The sequence below is a fragment of the Lissotriton vulgaris genome, chromosome 11 (genome assembly GCF_964263255.1).
Source record: "Lissotriton vulgaris chromosome 11, aLisVul1.2, whole genome shotgun sequence".
In the NCBI taxonomy this organism is placed as follows: Eukaryota; Metazoa; Chordata; class Amphibia; order Caudata; family Salamandridae; genus Lissotriton; species Lissotriton vulgaris.
The window spans coordinates 499,152,625-499,164,669 of record NC_141699.1 but is presented as its reverse complement, the minus strand read 5'-3'; positions in this window follow the sequence as shown (position 1 = coordinate 499,164,669).

Genomic DNA, 12,045 nt, shown 5'->3' with positions numbered 1-12,045 from the left:
GGTGGTGCTCTCATGCTGATGCCAGCTTCAGTCTGAAACATCCAGAAACACTGTAGACTACCAATTCGATCAGTTCTGGTGGAGCCCCAACGTGACCCGGTAGAGATGAACTTGCCCTCCCCTCTTTGACTGATGGTTCTTGTTGCCTGTCCCTTCTCTTGTCATTTAACAGAACTTTTTGGACTGCTGAAAGGGGTTGTGTTCCGACCGCTGGTTGGTGGAGACATTTTGACTATATTCTGGACCTGCGTTGTCGTGTAATACGTCATATGACGCGCCGCGTTAGCGCACCCGGAAGTGCTCCGGTGCGCGAGGCGCAGCTTCCCGGAAACGATCCAGAGCGCGGCGCGCAGCGCGTAACGTAAGCATAACAGATCATGTGACTTGTTAATAAAACTTTTCATTGGTTCATTTTACTTTTGTTATTCTAATGATGAAAGGCTTGGTCATATGACCTAAAAATAACACTTTTCATTGCTTTCGAACATTTTTTTTTCCAAAATTATGAAAGCCCCACCTTTTTTTTTCTCACTCTGACTTGTAAAGCAAAGGACCCAGATGCATTTACAGTTTATCACTAACAGTGTTCCAGGCTAATGTATTTTCCCGGGAAATTTACAACTGTCCTGCAAGTAAAATATTCCTATTTCGAGAAAAAGGGCGTTTCTTCGTCCCATGAGGGAGCCGTTGAGCAAAAGAGGCTCGGCCTGCTGTCTTAGTCGCTGATAGGCATGAATATCGGATTCTTATCGATCACTTTATGTTGCAGGAGTGGAAAACACAACAGCCCTTGACCATTTATCTTTACTGCGTTCCTGCGTATTATACCTTTTAACCGTCATGTAATCGGGCTGCTTTATTTCACTTGCCTTTTACTGATTCGAAAACAGTGGATATTATTCAAAACTATACCAAAAAAGGTACTACTACCATGTTTTGTTTTAAAAACCTTTATTGTGAAAATGTCAGTATACAAATACGGGCCTATAACCACGTGGGCCGGCCACGGAGCTAACTGGAATCGTATATGATGAGGGGACATTTACACTGTAGAAGAACGTAACGGGCGGGCCATTAGGTTGCAAGAACTAAGGTGTCTAACAGTTGCGGAATCGGTGGACGTACATTTTATAATTAAAGTACGACAGGGCCAGTTACAATAAAATTATCTAGATATACATTTGTGGGCAAGTACCATGGGTGACGTTAATTCAAACTTTCAATAGTGCAGTAACCAATAACACATCAGAACTTAATATCAATAGGGATGTCCAAATGTTCAATCAATTCTCGTCCCCGCCCGCCATGTGCTTCAAAACTGCATACGTATCTCGTGATATCAAGGTTGGGCAACCAGTACACAATAAGGAGTTACGAGTCCCATTTATACCGGCGCCATTTTTTGCGAGGCCGGGCAGGTCCAGGATATAGTCAAAATGTCTCCACCAACCAGCGGTCGGACCAGCACCCCTTTCGGCAGTCAAAAAAGGTTCCGTTAAATGACAACAGAAGAAATAGGCAACAAGAACAATCAGTCAAAAGAGGGGACGCTTTCGTGAATGGGGCCCATGCCCTAGCAGGCAAGCGTCCGAGTTCCAAGGTGTCCCAGGGCCATTTTAGTGGACCAGGCCCAAATCCAAAGAGCTGGCCACCATTTTGAGAGTCCTGTTGCAGCCGGCTATCGCTGCACCACAAGAGTAGCCGCAATTCTGCTAGATGGCGGGTGAGTCACTGTACCGCAAGAGCGGGCGGAACTCAGCTGGATGGGGGGTGAGGCACTGTGCCACAAGAGCGGGCGGAACTCAGCTGGAAGGCGAGTGAAACGCTAAGAGGTGCCCCACTGCAGATGAGGTGCCTCCACCTGGGGAGGAGGGAGAGGGCCGTTTGCGCCGCCCCCCCCCCCCCGGGCACCCCACGCCGTCTTTAGGCGCAACATTGTAGGATGGCCACACCAGTGAAACTTGCTGGACACCACCTCGGTGCCATCCGGATCTCGGCGCGTTCGAGTCACTGTACCGCAAGAGTGGGCGAAAATCAGCTGGATGGCGGGTGAGTCACTGTACCGCAAGAGCGGGCGAAACTCAGCTGGATGGAGGGTGAGGCACTGTGCAGCAAGAGCGGGCGCAACTCTGATGAACGGCGAGTGAAACGGTAAGGGGCGCCCCACTGGAGATGAGGTGCCTCCACCTGGGGAGGCGGGAGAGGGCCGTTTGCGCCGCCTCCCCCCCCCCCCCCCCGGGCACCCCACGCCGTCTTTCGGCGCAGCATTGTAGGATAGCCACACCAGTGCGGCAACTTGCTGGACACCACCTCGGTGCCATCCGGATCTCGACGCGTTGTGCTGCCTTCGGCCTATTCGCACATTGGTCCGCTACTGACGCCGCCTCACAGGCTAACGGATTTTGTAGGCTTTAAATAGCCCAAAGCCGCATAACAGTTCATGTGACTTGTTTATAAAACTTTCCATTGGTTCATTTTGCTTTTGGTTTCCTAATGATGAAATGCTCGATCATATGACCTAAAAATAACACTTTTCATTGGATTGAAACATTTTTTATTCCCAAACGATGAAAGCCCCACCTTTTTTTTTCTCACTCGGCAATCCAAAAAGGTTCCGTTAGATGTCAACAGAGGGGACAGGCAACAAGAACCATAGATTAGAGACCAGACACATAATTCTATTAGATACTAAGACCCCTAATGTCCTCAATGCAGGGGAGGATTGCCACACATACTTATGAATACTGTCCACTTAATTGACTAACTGTATATGTAAACATACCAGCTATCTCAACTATATATTTTTCTATTGTTTAAAAGTGTTGTTTTTATATAATCACTTTGTAACTTCACATTTTCACTAGGTAGCACTATTTTTTATGCCAATATTTATTGCTGAATTTGCACATTTGAACATTGTATGCTTAAACTGCCTTACCCACTCGGGTGTGATTTTCCATCAATTGTTAGCAATTATAATGCGTAACACTTGAGGGTCTGCCTGTGTCTTGTTTAATTCAGATGCATGGCTCATTCAGAACTCAGGACCCGATTAATGGCATAGTTTCATTGCAATAACTGAACAAGTAAATTGTATGTACATAGATAGGATCAGGACAACCATGATAATGTGGTGTAGTAATAATAATATTAATTTTAAAAACCATACCAAGATATTAATTTGTGTTACACCGTATTTATTGCTGCTATATTTATATGTGTATTTATATTTATACTTATATTTATTAATGAATTTATAATTATAGACTCGATTAGTATCATCCTGTTGTACATACCCTTATACAGTTCATATACAGCACTAGCACTTTACAAGGTTACTTACGTGCATACATGCATTTATGCAGTAATGTTTTGCAGATAGGATGTTTTCCCTGTCTATGAAATGACTACTTTTTCTGTTGGCACTAGCACTTTAAATTGAGCACATACGCCCCTACAACTTTGTCATGTGATCAAGGCCTTGCTTAGCCGAAACGCGTAATGGTGGTGTGGTGGAGAGCAAAATAAAATAATCAGCACCAGTACCTGAGTTCGTCTCGTCTATCAAACCTGCGTGACTGCTGGAGACGTTTTTCTGCCCAATATATATATATATATATATATATATATATATATATATTACCTACTGGCGGTCGCCAGTAGGTATATATAGTTAGGATTTTTTCTCTATGGGATTTTTGAAAATTCTATGTCTAATAACTTTGGCGTTTGTGGACGGAATTGGCTGAAATTTTCAGGAAAATTGAACATTTTGTTTCTGAGCAGCCCCTGACAATTTGGGGGGGTTTCATCAAGGGGGGGCCGAGAAAAAAGGGGGGTCCCAAAACGCTTTTTTCCCATGTTAATTTCCATAGGGCGGTTGGCCTCACTTTTAGCTCGAACGGCTGAATGGATTTGCACGAAACTTGGCAAAATTGTAGGGACTGTTAGCCCGATGTGCCTTTGCTAGGTCTCAATATATGTGCTCCAGTGGATTTTGAGTAATTTAGGTTCAAAAAAAGATATATATCTGGGCGGAGCCTAACCACACATCTGATCTGATTGGCTGTCAGCACTTCATCCAAGAAGTGTTGGCAGCCATCTTGGGACCAATATACATGATAGCACCTCATTAAAAAGCATTGTAGTTAATAGAGGGTTTTAGGACTTTAGTTACATTATAAATCATTTGTTGATGGTACCATACTCGTTTTAGGAATTGTGGTGGGTTCTAAGGTGATTTTACCATGTGAAAAAACCTTCTGCTGTGATATCATGAATATTGTTTGAAAGAAAACTAATATCTCATGATTTTCCCACAGTGGTTTGGAAGGGGATCTATAAGCTAAACTGAAAGCATATTTTCTGTAAATTCACATTATCTTTCTCAGTCATGTGAAAATGAAGTCTGACATTCTCAGTAAAACATGTACATCCAACAAGGACAGAGACTGTCAGTTGATTCCTTTGTGTTCTACTGCAGCCTCCTAGAGTGTTCTAAAGAACAACTAGAGCGCTAACAGTCCTACTTATTACAAAGATATGGCACACCTGAAGCCATCTTGATTGGAATAAAGTGGTAACTCTTAAAACATTTAATTTAAAAAGAAACAACATGAGGGGGTATATTTTGCCATAGAAAGTATGATTAGTGCTGCAGAATGAAAAATTAGGGCACATTTTGAGTGACTTCTCAAATCCTTTTCTATTTCATTAAAACATTCTGACATGCAGTCTCCCAAAATGGCCACCAGAGACAAAAGAGCCCAAATGTAGCCCAAATATCACCCAGATGTAGCCCAAGTATAACCCAATGACAGAATGTCCCAGAGTGTTCTAAAGAACAACTAGAGCGCTAACAGTCCGACTTATTACAAAGGTATGGCACACCTTGATTGGAATAAAGTGGTAACTCTTAAAACATTTAATTTAAAAAGAAACAACATGAGGGGGTATATTTTGCCATAGAAAGTATGATTAGTGCTGCAGAATGAAAAATTAGGGCACATTTTGAGTGACTTCTCAAATCCTTTTCTATTTCATTAAAACATTCTGACATGCAGTCTCCCAAAATGGCCACCAGAGACAAAAGAGCCCAAATGTAGCCCAAATATCACCCAGATGTAGCCCAAGTACAGCCCAATGACAGAATGTCCCAGAGTGTTCTAAAGAACAACTAGAGCGCCAACAGTCCTACTTATTACAAAGGTATAGCACACCTGGAGCCATCGTGATGGGAATAAAGTGGTAACTCTTAAAACATTTCATTTAAAAAGGAACAAAATGAGGGGGTATATTATGCAATAGAAGGTATTATTAGTGCTGCAGAAAGAAAAATTAGGGCACATTTTGAGTGACTTTTCAAATCCTCTTCTATTTCATTAAAAAATTCTGACATGCAGTCTCCCAAAATGGCCACCAGAGACAAAAGAGCCCAAATGTAGCCCAAATATCACCCAGATGTAGCCCAAGTATAGCCCAATGACAGAATGTCCCAGAGTGTTCTAAAGAACAACTAGAGCGCTAACAGTCCTACTTATTAGAAAGGTATGGCACACCTGAAGCCATCTTGATTGGAATAAAGTGGTAACTCTTAAAACATTTAATTAAAAAAGGAACAAAATGAGGGGGTATATTTTGCCATATGAATTATGATTAGTGCTACAGAAAGAAAAATGAGGGCACATTTTGAGTGACTTCTCAAACCCTCTTCAATTTCATTAAACAATTCTGACATACAGTCTCCCAAGATGGCCACCAGAGACAAAAGAGCCTAAATGTAGCCCAAATATCACCCAGATGTACCCCAAGTATAGCCCAATGACAGAATGTCCCAGAGTGTTCTAAAGAACAACTAGAGAGCTAACAGTCTTACTTATGACAAAAGTATGGCACACCAGAAGCCATCTTGATTGGAATGAAGTGATAAGTCTGAAAACACTCAATTTAAAAAGGAACAACATGAGGGGGTTAATTTTGCCATAGAAAGTATGATTAGTGCTTCAGAAAGAAAAATTAGGGATCATTTTGAGTGACTTCTCAAATCCTCTTCTATTTCATTAAAAAAATTCTGACATGCAGACTGAAACATGCACTTTGAATACCAGTAGCAGACGTCCCTGGTGAGCAGTAGCTTTACTACAGTGATCTAATGTGCAACTAGAGTGCTAACATTCAGAATTTATGGCAAATGTGTGACACATCTGAATGCCTTCTTGATGGAACCAAAGTAAACAAGCATTGAAAATGCAATAGATCTCGCCCTCGTTTAAGTTAAAGCCATTCTGTTTGTAATGAGGTGGCTTTTTAGCTTTGCTTTTATTAGTGTTTTTTCAACTTTCATGTAAATAACATGCATCTGTATGCATATAAGTATATGTATGCATGCATTTATGTTTGTATTTATATAGATATACAGATGATATATGTTTATATATGTATGTATATATATATATTCACTGAAAAAAACATAGGCTATAGACCATATATAGTTAGGAATTAGCATTTACAAAACCTTGAAAATTCACTGAAAAAACCATAGGTTATAGACCATATATAGTTAGGAATTCGCATTTACAAAACCTTATTTTACTCACACAAAACCATTGAAATTCCATATATAGTTAGTTGCACTAACTATATATCGCGCACCCGCAATCCACTGCTGATGATGTCACATATTACATCATTCATGACATGGTCAGTGACATCACTGATGACATCACTGATGACATCTCAAATGACATCACTGATGACATCACTGATGACAACATCCAGTGACTGTATGTTTCTGTAAAGTTAAAATATGTCTTACATATTGAAGAATGAGTGGATGTATAAGTGTCTGGATGAAGGATTTAGTAGGTGCATGACTGACTGTATGAGTGAGTGATTAAATGTGTCTCACTGAGTGCATGGGTTAGTGACTAAACTGTCTTAATTTGTGCATCATTATGTCTGTTGTTCTGTAAACTGTTGCATGTGTTGATAAGTAGCTATATGAGTAACTATATGGGTTATTGATTGGTTGCCCAAGTATTTGTATGGGAGACTGAGTGTGTGTGTGGGTGGCTGGGAGGTGTATGACTCTGTGCATAGATGTGTGAGCAGTTGATTCACTAGATGTATGGTTTCAAAAGTGCATGTGGAAACAGCTGTATGGGCGGTTGACTGTGTGCATGAGTGTATTGGTGAGTGAATGGATATCTCAGTGCTACATGTCAAAGTAAGTACATATGTAAAACACAGTACATGTGAGAGTTGACATATATAAATAACTGTGCATAAGAGTCAGTGAATGTGTGAGTGGCTCTATGGATCTTGTGAACTTGTATCAGGGATTGTATAAGAGAGTAAATATGTGTTAGTATATGTTTGAATAAGTAAAGTTTGTATAACTGTATAGTTGAGGAAATGGAGGTGTGATTGATTCTTTGCATGACTGACTAGGTGTGTGAGTAACTCCATGGATGAGTGACAGTCTGTGAGTGTCTGTTTACACTGATTGTATCTAAGGTTATATTAGAGTCTGAAGAGGTTCATCGTATTATCACATGAATGATATCATCAGTGATGTGATCAGTAATGTCAAATGAGATGTCATCAGTGATGTCATTTGAGATGTCATCAGTGATGTCATTTGAGATGTCATCAGTGATGTCACTGACCATGTCATGAATGATGTAATATGTGACATCATCAGCAGTGGATTGCGGGTGCGCGATATATAGTTAGTGCAACTAACTATATATGGAATTTCAATGGTTTTGTGTGAGTAAAATAAGGTTTTGTAAATGCGAATTCCTAACTATATATGGTCTATAACCTATGGTTTTTTCAGTGAATATATATATATATATATATATATATATATATATATATATATATATATATATATATATATATATATATATATATATATATCCTTTCCTCGTTTACAAAGTAATCACGCTCTCAGGAAACAACGCACCAACAAGTAAGGAGTAGCAAAAAGGTTGTTTAATTCACAATGCATTTCACCACACACAGTGGCTTGATCACGTGAATAACCGGCATGTGACCTGTAGTTTCAATCCTACTTCAAGCAGTAAACACAAAAGTAAAAGTATGGACTGTAGTTTGCAATACAGATGAACAAAATGTCCCAATGCAACGTATATGCATGTAAATGAAATAGCAATACAGTGTTCCACATATATCCAGAGGTTGTAAGGTATACCATATACATTATACGACAATACAAAAATGTATATCCCAAACTGAAGCATGCTTGCACAAAATCCACTTGTGACGTAAATCAACGTCGGCAGTACACAAATTTAATACTGGCAAATATAAATGTAACACAATAAAATGGTTTTAAGTTTAATGGATTGGTGCTTACAAAATAACTACTTTTAATTTGGAAAGGAAGTATGGAGACAGCTTAAAGGTGTGGCGATGGGAGCCTGCCTCTCCCCCAGCTACGCGTGTTTACACATGGGCTGGTGGGAGGAGCGGGTTCTCAACGTTACACACCAGGTATGGGTCAGAGAAAAATTGTCAAATGTTTGCGCTATATAGACGACATCTTTATAGTATGGCAAGGAGAGGAAAAGGAAGCCTGTCAATTTATTGATGAAATTAACAACAATGCCCTCAATCTAAAATTCACCTCTCACATCAGTACCAAACAAGATGAATTTTTAGATGTTAAGGGCTATGTAGATGATAACAAAACATTACAGACGACCCTGCATAGAAAAGCCACTGCAGGAAGCACAACCTTGTATGCCTTAAGTATCCACCCAATGCACACCATTGATAGTATACCATTAGGAGAAATCCTACGAGTGAAAAGAATCTGTAGCTCCCATGAAGATTTTGAAAAGTGTGCCAGGGAATTAGGGACCCGACTAAAAGCCAGAGGGTATTCAGATCGGGTGTTCGATCGTGCTTTAGCTAAGGCCGACAAACGACCTAGAGCACATTATTACCAGAACATACAGATAATAATCAGGCAGCAGTGACTCCCAAAGATGCCACTTTAAACGACTGCCCTAGATTCAGTACAGCCTTTAGTAGTCAAGATAAAAAGATCAGACAAATCATTAATCGTAACTGGCCAACTGTCCTCACGGACACTGTTTTGGGGTGCATGTTGCCGAAACAACCATTGGTAACTTTTCGCAGAGCGCAGAGTATGGGAACAGTGCTGGACCAGAGTAGCCCAAAACTCAAACAAAAAGATATCTGGCTAAAGCCGGCATCGGGGTTCCGCAAGTGCTCAAATTGTAGAGCATGCCAGTTTGGCATTAATAAAACTCATTACTGCACCCCATTCAAGCCGGTGGAAATTTCCATCATAGGTAACCACACATGCAAAACTGAATATGTGGTCTATGTCTTGACGTGCACCTGTTGCCTTAACTACATCGGCAGTACTAAACAACAGGTGCACGTCAGAATTTTGCAGCATATCAGGGCCATTCTGCACTGCGACCAATCGTACCCGGTGGCTCGCCACTTTCAGAGTACACATAACAAAGATGTCAACTGCCTAACCTACTATGTTGTAGCCTCAGTCCCCAAACTTAGACGGGGAGGTGATCGAGAGCTCAAACTCAGGCAGTTAGAGTCCAGCATGATCCTCGAATTCGACAGTAAGTGGCCCAATGGGCTTAACAACACTGAGGACTTGCGAAACTTTCTCTGAATATACATTTAGCCCGGGTACATAGCTGCATAGCACATACCTATACTTGCCTCTAGGCAGTCATGTTCCCTGTTGCCTAGAGAAGATCTTAGATATATAGACTGTCCGGATTATCCATCTTGATTCATTCTGTTCTCCTGTATGATAGTTGCCGTGGCTAGTCAAGTTACTTGTTAGCCACGGTAATACCACTAATTTTTGCTTCACTTCCTCATGTACATTCACATTCACTATTTTTTACATTTTTAGCACTTTTAAGTAAAGGGTGTTTTATATTATTTTTAACATGATAATAATATTTTTAAACCTGTATAAAATGTTTTAATATTGCTTTTTAGATTGACAAAATTGTGATTTTATCCTAATTGTCAGATCAAGCATTTATGCATTTTTTACACAGGTCACCTTATCATGCACTTCAAGTTCAAGTTCAAGTTCAAGTTCTAGCATTTATAGAGCGCACTACTCACCCAGAGGGTCTCAAGGCGCTAGGGGAAGGGGTTCATTGTTTGTCGAAAAGCCAGGTTTTAAGTTCTTTTCTGAAGGACATGTGGTTCTGAGTACGGCGGAGGTGAGTGGGGAGTGAGTTCCATGTCGTGGCCGCCAGGAAGGAGAAGGATCTGCCACCCATGGTGGATTTCCGGATGCGCGGGACTGCGGCGTGGGCATGATTGGACGATCTAAGATGACGGGTGGGTTTGTAGAAGGACAGTCGAGTGTTGAGGCATTCGGGTCCTAGATTGTGTTATGAAGTTAGCAGGCTAGTGGTTGTGGGTGGAGCCCAAGGGGAACAGGAAGAGGAGGAGATGGACAGAGGAAGGGGCAGTTAGAGTAGGGACAGGGAAGGCATTGGAAGCATACAATAAAGCTCCAGTTTAGATAACACAAAGTGTCTGTGTTTATTGTAGCACAATGCTACAGATTGTAGAGGGCTTTGTGTGTGTAGGTGAGAAGGCGGAAAGTAATTCTTTTGTTAACGGGAAGCCAGTGGAGGTCTTTTAGATGCCTGGTGATGTGATCTTGGCGCGGGATGTCTAATATGAGTCTCGCTGACGCGTTTTGGATGCGCTGGAGTTTTTTCTGTAATTTTGCTGTGATTCCGGCATAGAGTGTGTTACCATAATCCAGTCGACTCTTGACCAGTGCGTGGGTGACAGTCTTTCTTGTCTCGAGAGGGATCCAGTGGAAGATCTTTTTGAGAATGCGAAGTACGTTGAAGCAGGAGGACAAGACGGCGTTGACTTGTCTGGACATCGAGAGAGAGGAGTCTAGGATGAAGCCAAGGTTACGTGCATGGTCTGTGGGTGTGGGTGCTACACCCAGCGTGGAAGGCCACCAGCAGTCGTCCGAAGCTGAGGGGGAAGAACCTAGGATGAGTACCTCACTTTTGTCTGAGTTTTAGGCGGCTGTGTTTTATCCATTTGGATACTTCTTTCATGCCCTCATGAAGATTGGTTTTGGCGGTGTTGGGGTCTTTGGTGAGGGAGAGGATTAACTGGGTGTCGTCGGCAAAAGAGATGATGTTGAGGTTGTGTTGACGCACGATGGAGGCGAGAGGACTCATGTAGACGTTGAAGAGGGTGGGACTGAGTGAGGATCCTTGAGGCACTCCGCAGATGACTTCGGTGGCCTCTGAGTAGAATGGGGGAAGTCGGACTCTTTGAGTTCTCCCAGCGAGGAATGAGATGATCCAGTCCAAGGCTTTTCCTTGAATGCCGATGTTGCTGAGTCGATGTATAAGGGTGCTGTGGCAGACTGTGTCGAAAGCGGCGGAAAAGTCGAGTAGGATGAGGGCCACTGTTTCTCCGTTGTCCAGGAGTGCTCGGATGTCGTCGGTCGCTGCAATGAGGGCGGTTTCGGTGCTGTGTTTTGCTCGAAATCCAGATTGAGATGAATCAAGGGAGTTGTTGGATTCAAGGAAGGCGGCGAGCTGGCTGTTGACGGCTTTCTTGATGACTTTGGCCTGGAATGGGAGGAGGGATATGGGTCGGTAGTTTTTAAGTTCAGAGGGGTCTGCTGTGGGTTTCTTCAGAAGGGCGCTGAGTTCGGCGTGTTTCCAGCTTTCTGGAAAGGTGGCATAGTTGAACGAGCAGTTGCTGACATCACGGAGATGCGGTGCGATGATGGAGTCCGCTTTGTTGAAGATGTGGTGGGGGCAGGGGTCGGTGGGCGAGCCAGAGTAGATTGAGTTCATGAGGCTAATGGTGTCTTCAGTGGTAACTGGGTTCAGGCGCTGAGGTTGTTAGTTGGCGGAGTAGGATCAGAGGGGGGTGGGGAGGGTTGAACGCTGGGATAAATCTCGAAGCTGTTGTGGATGTCGGCAATTTTGTTGTAGAAGGAGGATAATGCGT